Raw genomic sequence first — 13,125 nt, forward strand, 5'->3', positions numbered from 1 at the left:
GGTGTTTAGGTGTAGAAATATACCGTTTTTCTTGAGTAATTCCTTGATAGCATCCTTCTCAACATGATTTTAGTAAAAGATTTGATGATTAACGGTTAAAAATTGTGATTTTGGGGGTGTTTTCTCGTGTATTTTCGGGTTTGTGTTCGCAGTTTTGTGTGGGTGTTGTGTGGACTGAGCTGTTCCAGCTCTTATATTTTTTTTTTCCTGTAATTCGATCCCTCCGCGAGTCGCGGGGTTTAAAGCTTCAAACTCCGCGAGTCGCGGAGTTTGTTATTTTATATATATATATATATATATATATATATATATATATATATATATATATATATATATATATATATATATATATATATATATATATATATATCTTATACTAATTAAAACATTTAAGTAATTAATTTTAAAATTTTGTTTCCCTTGTCATTTAGGACGAGGTCGTTTCGGATCGATGTCCTAGTCCGTCCTTCGACAAAATTTTAAAATTTGTCTTTTTGTAGCGATTGTTTTAAAAGCTAATATTTTTGGGTTTTTTAATGTTTTTGGCATACTTTAATTCAATAAGATTAAAAATAATGATAATAAAAGTTCTCGTCCCTCCCTCGGGTAAAGCAATTTCGGTTCAAAGACCTAGTCTTCAACTCACGACGAATTTTAAAAATCAAATTTTTAACTTAATGAGATAAAGTAAATTTTTGTTTTTAAATTCACACAACTTAAATATAAAATTCAAAATTACTATTAAAAATTCACACCAAACTTAAAATTTAAAATGCATAAAAATAAAATTCATATTTTTAAAAATTAAAAATTCACACCAAACTTAATTTAAAAATTCATATTATAAATTCACACCCAACTTATATTAATTTTTCAAATATTTACAATTTTAAATATATTGTTTTTACAAAGTTTATAATATTAATTTAAGATTTATATATTAATTTTAAAAACATGGTAAAAATAAAATTAAAAATCGTTTTGGCTTTTTATCCCACTTTAATCAATCAAATATTATCAAAAATATACGCCCCTCTTTTCGGTAAAGTAATTTCGGTTCCATGACCTAATTTAACTCATGACTAATTTTTGAAATATTTTGGGTTGATTGATTAAAGATATTTATACCTTAAGAATAAACGTTAAATTTCGCAGTGATGTAATAAATTTTTGTATGATATCAACAATTTCGGTCGCCAAACCTAATTTTATTTAATACCAATTTAATACTTTATAGCGAACAAATTAGCGTTTATTATCAAAAGGTTAAAAATAAAAATAAAAAAAAAAACTGTACAGACATACCTGTGAAATAGATTTCTTAGTTATATGATCTATCCCATTCATAAGATAGTCGGTTTAATTGGTTTTCCATAGCTACATAGGCGTAACCTCGAGCATTCAGTGTCTTTTCTTCTAAACATATGAACGGTCCGTCTCTGCATAAAGTAACAAATTCGGTGTTTGAATAGGTTTGATTATTTGAACATTTACCTCCATGTGACCATTTTTCGCATTTGTGACATCTTTCTAGGTGTCGTGCTCTTCTTTTCGCTGCGGATTTTGATTTTCCTTTACCAAATTGTAACTTATTATCTTCGCATCTGGATTCTTTTCTAACTCCGTCCATGGTTTAGTTCACAGGCAGTCTTCATTTCCTAAAAAAATAAAAATTCAGAATGGGGGAAGAAGACTAGTTCTTTAGGGTCTGCTAGGGAAAGACCATCCGGGTTCCATTTTCGAGAACTACACGAAAACAGACAATCTAACTCTAACAGAAATACATAAACCCCCTATACTTAGTTGAAATTGTGATTAACATTATTTTCAATTGAATCATCAACAACTTGTATATCTTTGACTTTTACTTCAATCCATTTGTTGATTTCCTCCGTAACTTTCATAAATTCAACTAACACTGCCTTTTCTTTTGATGATAAATTGGATATTAATCGGTTATATAGCTTAAAGTTTCCTTTAATCTTAGCATCGTGAATCCGTTTATAAAGTTTCTTCGTTGAACTGTTAAAAATGGGTTCATCTAATTTTGTATCATCAACGGCATTCTTTGTGATTGGATCATCATTAAGTGTTTCTTCATCTTCCCCACCCTTATGCGTTTTTATTGGTCTAACAGTTTTGGTTTGTGGAGATCTAAACTTTCGGTTCACAAAGGTGATCGATGTATCACCATCCCTAAGTGTCATTCTACCTTCTCTTACATCAATGAATGCCTCGGTGGTTGCTAAAAATGGGCGACCTAGAATTAGAGGAATATCAAGGTTTTCCTCCATATTAATCACTATGAAGTTTGCAACAAAGGTCAAACTTTCCACGTTAACAAGTAAATTATTTGCTATTCCAACCGGGTGTTTAATGGTTTGGTCAAATGATTGAACACCTATTTTGGTTGGTTTTAATTTACCCATGCCTAATCTTTTGTATAAGGAAAGAGGCATAATATTTGCACTTGCTCCTAAATCTGCGAGTCCATTATATACAGCACCATCATTAAGTAAGCAAGAAATGATAAATTCACCCGGGTCTCCTGCTTTAGTAAGTCGAGTTGGTTTGTAAACCTTTTTCGGGTGTTCTTTCCTTGGTTCTTTCACTTCTATTTGAATTTCTTGTTCACATTTTTCTTCGTTTCTTGGAATGGGAGGTTTGTATAAGAATTCTTCTTCATCACTCAAATTTGAATCCTCCTTATATTCTAATCTTGATTTTTCATTTGTTGTTGATAACATATTTATGTTTTCATTTTGAAGGTTTTTTTTGGTGGTGAAATTATGATTAACTTCATTGTCAACTTCCATCGGACCATGTATGTAATGTTTAACTCTGTGACCATTAACTTTAAATTCAATCCCATTTGAATTTATCAATTCTACTGTTCCGTATGGGAAAACTCTTTTAACTATGAATGGTCCAGACCATCTTGATTTCAATTTTCCAGGAAATAGCTTGAATCGTGAATTGAAAAGAAGAATTCTGTCTCCTTCTTTAAATTCTTTTGAACTTCTGATTCTTTTATCATGCCATTTCTTCGTTCTTTCTTTATAGATTAACGAAATTTCGTATGCTTCATGTCTTAATTCTTCTAATTCGTTTAGTTGACTTAATCGTAGACGTCCGGCTTCATGTAAATCAAGATTACATGTCTTCAAAGCCCAAAATGCTTTGTGTTCAATTTCTACTGGAAGATGACATGCTTTTCCATAAACAAGTCTAAAAGGTGTGGTTCCAATTGGAGTTTTGTAGGCTGTTCTAAAAGCCCAGAGTGCATCCTCCAATTTAATGGACCATTCCTTCAGATTTGATCCTACAGTTTTCTCTAGAATACGTTTTAAAGCTCGGTTGGTATTTTCAACTTGTCCACTTGTTTGTGGATGATATGCGGTGGAGATTTTATGAGTTACTCCATATCTTTTAAGAACTTTCTCAAGTTGATTATTACAGAAATGAGTACCCCGATCACTTATTAAAGCTTTCGGTGTTCCAAACCTTGCAAAAAGACGTTTTAAAAAGTTGACTACAACTCGTGCATCATTAGTTGGGAGAGCTTGTGCTTCCGCCCATTTAGATACATAATCAATGGCTACGAGTATATATAGATTATTATGAGATTTTGGAAATGGACCCATAAAGTCAATACCCCAAATGTCAAATATTTCACATACTTGTATGACATTTTGTGGCATTTCATCACGTTCACTTATTTTTTCGGCCCTTTGACAAGCATCACAGGATTTGCAAAGAAGGTGTGCGTCTTTGTAAATTGTAGGCCAATAGAATCCAGCATCATAAACTTTTCTTGCTGTTAGTTGAGGCCCATAATGCCCTCCTGTTGGTCCTGTGTGACAATGGTTTAAAATTTTACTGGCTTCATCTCCGAATACACATCGGCGTATTATTCCATCGGGACAACTTTTAAAAAGATGTGGATCTTCCCAAAAATAGTGTTTTATATCACTGAAGAATTTCTTTCGTCTTTGGTACGATAATCCTTTTTCAAGGAATCCACATACTAAATAGTTTGCATAGTCTGCAAACCATGGAATTTCTTTATAATCTATCTTCAATAGATATTCATCAGGAAAGTTGTCTTGTATGGCCGATTCATTTAGAACTTCTAATTCGGGATTTTCAAGACGAGAAAGATGATCAGCGGCGAGATTTTCTGCTCCTCTTTTATCTCGGATTTCAATATCAAACTCTTGTAAGAGTAAGATCCAACGGATTAATCTTGGTTTAGCATCTTGTTTCGAAAATAGGTATCTAAGAGCATAATGGTCGGTATAGACCACCGTTTTTGCTAGAACGAGATATGATCGAAATTTGTCAAAAGCAAAGACAATAGCAAGGAGTACTTTTTCAGTAGTTGTATAGTTCGTTTGTGCTCCTTGTAACGTCTTACTAGCATAATATATAGGTTGAAATCGTTTTTCAATCCTTTGTCCTAAAACGGCTCCCATTGCAAAATCACTTGCATCGCACATTAGTTCAAATGGTAGATGCTAATTTGGTGTTATAATGATCGGCGCATTAGTGAGTTTTTATTTAAGAATATTAAAAGATTTGATACATTCATCTGAAAAGATGAATGGAGCATCCTTTTCTAGGAGTTTATTCATAGGAGTGGCAATTTTAGAAAAATCTTTTATGAAACGTCGGTAAAAACCGGCATGCCCTAGAAAACTCCTAACTCCTCTAACATTGGTGGGATGTGGAAGTTTAGGAATTACATCTACTTTAGCTCTATCCACTTCAATTTCTTCTTTTGAAATTTTATGTCCAAGAACGATGCCTTCTTTAACCATGAAATGGCATTTCTCCTAATTAAGAACTAGATTTGATTGTTCGCATCTAATAAGCATTCGTTCCAGATTAACTAGACATGATTCATATGTATCACCGAAGACTGAAAAGTCATCCATGAAAACTTCCATGCATTCTTCTATCATGTCATGAAAAATCGCCATCATACACCTTTGAAAGGTTGCAGGGGCGTTACAAAGTCTAAATGGCATGCGTTTGTAAGCAAAAGTACCATAAGGGCACGTGAATGTGGTTTTCTCTTGATCTTCGGGTGCTATTGGAATTTGAAAATATCCGGAAAATCCATCTAGAAAACAATAGTAACTATTTCCGGCTAATCTTTCTAACATTTGATCTATGAAAGGTAAGGGAAAGTGATCTTTTCTGGTGGCGTCATTTAATTTTCTATAATCAATACACACACGCCATCCTGTTACAGTCCTAGTAGGAATAAGCTCATTTTTCTCATTTGTAATGACAGTCATGCCACCCTTCTTAGGCACGCATTGAACTGGGCTTACCCATGGACTATCAGAGATTGGATAAATTAGACCTGCATCTAGCAGTTTAATAATCTCTTTCTTAACTACATCTTGCATATTAGGATTTAGTCTTCGTTGGCGTTGCACATACGTTTTATGACCTTCTTCCATAAGGATTTTATGTGTGCAATACGAAGGACTTATTCCTTTAATATCATGAATCTTCCATGCAATGGCTGGTTTATGAGCTTTCAACACATAAATGAGTTGTGATTTCTCATTTTCAGTAAGAGAAGACGATATTATTACAGGTAATTCAGATTCACCATGTAAATAAGCGTATTCCAAATGGTTTGGAAGTGGCTTTAACTCTAATTTCGGAGGTTCTTCTATCGATGATTTGTATCGATATCTGTCTTCTTCTTTTAGCATTTGAATTTCTTCTGTTGTTGGTTCATATCCATTAGCTATAAGTGTAGCTAACATTTCAGCTTCATCAATTGGTTCATTACCTTTTCCTAAAGAACATTCTCCTGTTCCTTGTAATTCTGGAAATTCTTCTAATAATTCTGCATGTGCATCTATAGTTTGAATATAATAACATGTATCATCTGCAGATTGTGGTTGTTGCATTGCTCTATCTACTAAAAAGGTAACACTCTCGTCCTCTATACTTAGGGTCAATTTCTTACCGAACACGTCTATCATTGCTTTAGCCGTGTTTAAGAATGGTCTTCCTAATATGAGAGGAACTTGAGAATCTTCTTCCATGTCCAGAACAACAAAATCTACTGGAAATACTAAAGTACCAACTTTAACTAGCATGTTCTCCATTATCCCTCTAGGATATTTTATTGATCTATCGGCTAGTTGTATGATTATTCTGGTTGGTTTCAATTCTCCAAGGTCTAGTTTAGCGTATAGTGAATATGGCATTAGATTTATACTAGCACCTAAGTCTGCCAATGCTTCTATTGAACTAAGACTACCCAGAAAACATGGAATTTTGAAACTTCCTGGATCAGATAGTTTTTCTGGTATCTTATTTAACAGCACTGCTGAACAATTAGCATTCATGGTAACAGCCGAGAGTTCTTCCATTTTCTTTCTATTTGAGATTAGATCTTTCAAGAATTTAGCATATCTAGGCATTCCTGAAATCACATCAATGAAAGGAAGATTTACATTTATCTGTTTAAACATATCCAAGAATTTGGATTGCTCGGCTTCAAGTTTCTCTTTCTTCATTTTACTCTGGTAAGGAAGTGGTGGTTGGTATGGTTTAACATAAGGTTTATCCTTAATTGTGTTATCTTCATTAACCTTTTCAACTATCGGTTCTTTTTCCTTATCTTGATCAGGTTGTGGTTCTTGTGGAGTAGGAATAGCTTCATCAGAAGTTACAGGTATTTCAGGTGGTTTAAGTGTTGTACCACTTCTTGTGGTAATGGCTTTAGCTGTTTCATTCCGGGGGTTAGCATTTGTATCACTAGGTAGACTTCCCGATTTTCTTTCACCTATTAACCTTGCTAGGTTACTTACTTCTTGTTCCAGATTTTGAATAGAAGCTTGTTGATTTCTAAATGCTTGAGCATTTTGTTCATTAGTTTGTTTTTGAGATGTGAAAAACTGCGTTTGAGTTTCAACTAGCTTCGTCATCATATCTTCTAAATTCGGCTTTTTATCTTCGGTTTGCTGTGGTGGTTTATTTTGAAAATTAGGTCTTTGCTGATTGTAAGTATTATTGGATACTTGTTGATTGCTAGGACCTTGTTGGTTGTTGTATGGAATATTTATGTTATAATTCTGGTTTTGATTGTAAATTGGTCTTGGCGGTTGATAATTATTCTGATAATTATTTCCAGGCCTTTGGTTTATGTATGAAATATTCTCTCTTTGTTCCATTGTTAATTCAATACTGAGACAATCTTTTGTCAAATGTGGTCCTCCACACTGCTCACAACTAATTCGTATTGAGTGAATATCTTTAGTCATCTTTTCCATTCGTCTCTCGACAGCATCTATCTTTGCGGAAATGGAATCTAAGTCATGGCTAGAATCGGCTCTAGCTGCTTTAGATGATCTAACGATATCTTTTTCTTGGTGCCACTCATGTGAGTGGGAAGCAGTGTTATCAATAATTTTGTAAGCATCAGTTTCGGTTTTCTTCATAATAGAACCACCAACTGCTATATCTATGTCTTTCCTTGTAGTGATGTCGCATCCTTGGTAGAATATTTGTACTATTTGACAGGTGTCTAAACCATGTTGCGGACATCCTCTTAATAACTTTCCAAATCTTGTCCACGCCTCATATAGAGTTTCATTTGGCTTTTGTGTAAGCGTAACAATTTCCGCTTGAAGTCTTACGGCTTTAGATGCAGGAAAGAATTGTTTAAGAAATTTTTCAACTAAAACGTCCCATGTATCAATCGCCCCTTCAGGTAACGATTCCAACCAATCTTTGGCTTCTCCCTTTAAAGTCCAGGGAAATAACATGAGATATATCTGTTCATCCTCCACTTCTCGGATTTTAAATAGTGTGCAGATCCTATTAAAGGTACGTAGATGTTCATTTGGATCTACCTTCGGCGCACCACTAAATTGGCATTGATTAGTCACCATGTGTAGAATTTGTCCTTTGATTTCATAATCTGGCGCATTAATGTCTGGATGAGTAATTGCGTGACCTTGGCCAGTGCGTTTAGCTCTCATTCGGTCTTCCATACTTAAAGGTTCCAGATTCTCCATAATTGAATTTGTTGAATCGGAATCACTAGAGGATTCTGATTTAATGGTTCGTTCCTCAACAATCTCTGTTTGAATGATTGGTGGTTCCGGAGGAAAATTTAATGGTTTAGGATCTATGAATCGTCCCTGAATATTCTCCGGATTCTCAATTGTGAGGTCGGGTTCAAAAAATGGATTATCGGAAATTTGAACTGGAGTACTTGGTCGACTGGATGACGATTCTAAAGAAAAATCAACGGCGGTAATATTTGCTAAATGTCTTGATCTAGTTACAGGTGGTGAACGTACAAAAGGTAGTGAACGTCTTGCTCGGTGCATTCACTGAATATCCTATTAGTTTTTAAAAGGAAAGAAAAATTATAATAAGTTATCCAATCAATAGACTTTTTTGATTTTGCCCACGTTTCGAATAGCCAAAAGATGCAGCAGAGGGGCAGGATTCGTTTGGTCTCAATATAATTGAGGACTGTTTGGCTCCAATAACCCGGTGCACGTACAAATCCAACTATTACTACGAACCAGAAAATTTTGATGTCTATCAATTTAACCACTTAAAATAAATTTTCGTAATTTTAAGAAATTTAGATAAGAAGTAGAATAAAAATCTATGTCCTAAAACTAGAATAGCGAGAAATAAGAAAGAAAAAGAGAGCGTCGAAAAAGAAAAATGGTTGAAAAATAAAAGGTGACGGAAAAATAAAAGAAACTTATAAAACTTAAAAATACTCGACTAACCTAACCTTATTACTACAACTAACTTAAAATTATAATCGCAAATTGAGATTACTAATTGGAATGATAATTGATACATAGGTAAAAGTCGTCTAAAAATATTAAAGCTTACAGGAAAAACTAAATCCCAAATGGAAATAACTTAAAAAGAAACTAAAACTTAAAAAGGCGTCGCAAAATTCTAAAGCACCTAAATCTTAGTCTAAAGAAAAAGCACTTAAGGAATTCTACGGCAAAGCCTAAAAATCTAGAAATAAAAATAACTATGGCAAAAACTAAGTTTAAAACTAAATATGAGCGAAAAATACAAATATTACGCTAAAACAATTAAAAATGGACAAAATATAAAAATATACAAAAAGTTGTAAAAAGTACAATTTTTATAAAAATATTATTTTTATATTATTTATTTATTAAAACTATTAATTTTACAATTTAATTAAACTAATTAAACAAAATAATAATAAAAACTAAAATAAATAATTAATTAAAACCTAATTAGGGTTTTATAATAATAATTATAATAATTACCCGTAATTAATGCTTGATTAGGGTTCTGTGTACCCGTGTCAGAGTGGCTCCGCGAGTTGCGGTGTCCGAAGCAGAAAACTCCGCGAGTCGCGGGGTTCCGGAATTCAACTCAGGTACAGTTTTTTATTCGACGTTTTTTTTTTTATATTTTCTGTTTTCTGTTTTAAAATCTAAAATATTTATATAATAAAAACTTATATTTAAAAACTAAAATAAAAATAAAGAAACTTTATAAAACTTAAATATTTAATAAAATCTTAAAAATACTTATATTTTTGCTTTTCTTTTTATATTTTTGAATATTTAAAACGTATTTTTATAAAAACGAATTTTAATAAAAGTAAACTAAAAATCTTTTTTTTTATTTATAATATTAGCGTTGCGCTTCCGGCGTTTAAGAGTTCCCCGGCAGCGGCGCCAAAAATACTTGATGTCGTGCGAGGTGTACGTGAAATAGCTTTATATTTTAGCAGAAAAATACTATTAAATACGATACAATTTTACACAAGATATTTATTTATTTATAGAATGGATATAATTAAACCTTGCTACAACACTTATAGGCAGTGTACCTAATCGTACAGTAGTGTAGTTTTTAGTAAGTCCGGTTCGTTCCACATGGAAAATCTTTAAACAAAGCTTAACGCTATATTAGTTTACTTTTATAAAAATACAAATATATATATATAAGTAATATTATTATTATAAAGGGGGGTTTTTACCGTTTAATGACCGGTTTGTCGATTTTAAAACTTTAGTCGCAGTTAAAACCAAATGTAAAATATTAAAAATAAATACAAGACTTAAATTAAAGCGTAAAGTAAATAACGATAATGAAATTGCGAATAATAAAAGTGCGATAAAATAAACTTGCGATAATTAAAAAAATACGATAATTAAAACTGCAATTAAATACAATAACAATAAATAAAAGTGCTATAATTAGAAGTGCAATTAAATATAAAATAAAGGAAATTAAATATGAAATAAAATAATTATGCTTATTTAAACTTCCGTAATCATGATGTTTGACGTGTTGATTTTAGTTTTATGCCCATGGGTTAATTGTCCTTTGTCCTGGATTATTTAATATGTCCATACGAATTTGTCCATAATAGTCCATCAGTCATAAATATAAATAGCGAAAGCCTTCGTCAAATTATTCTTATTCCCGAAGTCAAATATTCCAACTAATTGGGGATTCGAATTGTAACAAGGTTTTAATACTTTGTTTAATGAATACACCAGGTTATCGACTGCGTGTAAACCAAGGTTTTACTACTTTGTTAACAATTACACCAATTACCCTTGAATGTAATTCACCCCTGTTTCAACCTGTCTATTAACTATTAATCCAGTTCCGTGTCCGGTAAAATGAATAATTATTGGTATTTATAGATATCCCGCCCACCGTACCCAGTCAAGCGTATGTGGTTATATATAAATACGTCGAATTATAAGTTTGTATATTAAATTAACAAGGTATTGTTTAGTTAATATAAAACCCATTAATAACCCATAGTCTAATTTCCACAAGTGTCGTTCTTTTATCCAAACCCCAATTATGGTACAAAGCCCAATTACCCAATTTTAGTAATTAGTCCAACATCATGATTACTTCAGATTAAATAAGCATAATAATAACTTAGCTACGAGACATTAAATTAAAAAGGTTGAACATAACTTACAATGATTAAAAATAGCGTAGCATTACACGGACATAATTTCGACTTACACCCTTACAACATTTGCTAACATACCCTTATTATTAGGATTTAAAATTAAAATTAAAATTAAAATATAAATTATATATATATATTTACGTATATATTGAGAGAGAGATAGATATATGTTATCAAAAATGATTAGAATTCGGTTGGCTTTATAGGGACTTTCAGAATTTAGGCCTCCGCGACTCGCGGCCCTTTTTGCCTTCAAACTCCGCGAGTCGCGGAGTTTGAAGATACAGCTCACTCATTTTGGAGTCTTTCTTGCCAACGGATTTTTATTATTTATATAATATATAAATAATTATAAGAATTATTTAAATATTATATTATATTTATGTGCATAGTTGATTTGTAATTTTTATTCCGTTGCGTCGAGCGTTGAGAGTTGACTCTGGTCCCAGTTCCGGATTTTCGAACATCCTTGCGTACAATTTAATATCTTGTACTTTGCATTTTGAATCTTGTACTCTTGTAATTTCGAGACATTTCTTATCAATAATTGGAACCTCTTTGATTGTCTTTCGTACTTTTGAGCTTTTTGATCGTTTGCGTCTTCAATTCGTCGAATCTGTCTTTTGTCTTCACCTTTTATTATTTAAACGAATATCACTTGTAAATAGAACAATTGCAACTAAAAGCTTGTCTTTCTTGAGGAATAATGCTATGAAATATATGTTCGTTTTTAGCATTATCAATTGTATTAAGAAGTATTAATGCACTTATGAAAGACTTAAATACATATATTAACATACTTATACTCAAATAAGATAGCTATACACGTATTCACATTCGATTTCCTCAAAAATTCTACACATATTCATACGGTATTTTTCTCCGTATCATACACAGCTTCTAGACGTATTTACTATTGGTAAATACACATCAAAATCACCACCTAATCAGCCATAATTGATTAGAAACATGTGGGAACCAACCATTTAACTATTACCTTGATATTTTAGCAAGAAAACAAACTTGAATATATCTATATCTATATGTATATACACATATATGTATCTATATATCGATATCATTTATCATTCATATTTCTATCAAATATCTATCTCTAAAACACCTACTTACAAGATCAAACAACCTCTTTTATAACCTTCATCATCTATCTCATAAACTACTTCAAGAATCAAGATTAAATCATAATAAGAAAGATCATTCAAAAACATATCAAGATAATCATCCAATTTCAAGAAGTTTACTTTCAAACTTTTAATCCATTCCAAGAACACTTGCAAGATCAAGAACATCCATTTAATCTCAGTAACTTCTCATTCTTAATCAAGGTAATAATCATATTCAAGCTTTAGTTCAATTTATATCTATATATTTATCTTAATAAGAGTATATAACTTGTAATCACTAGAACATAGTTTAGTTAATTCTAAACTTGTTTGAAAACATAGTTAATCCTTCTAAATTGACTCTTAAAATACTTAGACACATGTAATATATCTGTATGATATGCTGACATAAGGATATATAACTTGCATATATGAAGAACACCTTAAAACTTAACGTACGCCGTTGTTGTTAAACATGGGACTGTTTTGGGTTGGATATTTAAAACCTATCTTAAACTTTGAATTGGAGGTTCATATTCGGGAAAAACGTTATTTCATATGGACATGATAAACTATTAAAAAATCATGGTTAAACTCAAAGTGGAACTATGTTTATCAAAATGGTCATTAAGATGTCGTTCTTGCGACGAATATGACCACCTTCTTCTAAATTGATATGTAACTTGTAACTCTGACTATAAACCTATACTTTTTCAGTTTAGTTTTGGAAAATTGAGTTCATTACAAAACCATATCAATTTGATTCAATTAAAACCGATTTGTAACGAAGAAATTATTGGCAAAACAATATTGGTTAGAAACAAGCTAAATTAGCTACGAGAATTTTTGAATGAAAACTATACTAACCGTATCCTAGCTAACTTTTCCTATATCATACATGTATTTAAACATGTCATGACTATTTTCTTGTAATATACTAGTCTTGGTTAATTCCGAGACAATATAATATAATCTTGATTAGTTAAGACAACACGTCTACAATAC

This window comes from Rutidosis leptorrhynchoides, chromosome 5 (genome assembly GCF_046630445.1).
Source record: "Rutidosis leptorrhynchoides isolate AG116_Rl617_1_P2 chromosome 5, CSIRO_AGI_Rlap_v1, whole genome shotgun sequence".
Lineage (NCBI taxonomy): Eukaryota > Viridiplantae > Streptophyta > Magnoliopsida > Asterales > Asteraceae > Rutidosis > Rutidosis leptorrhynchoides.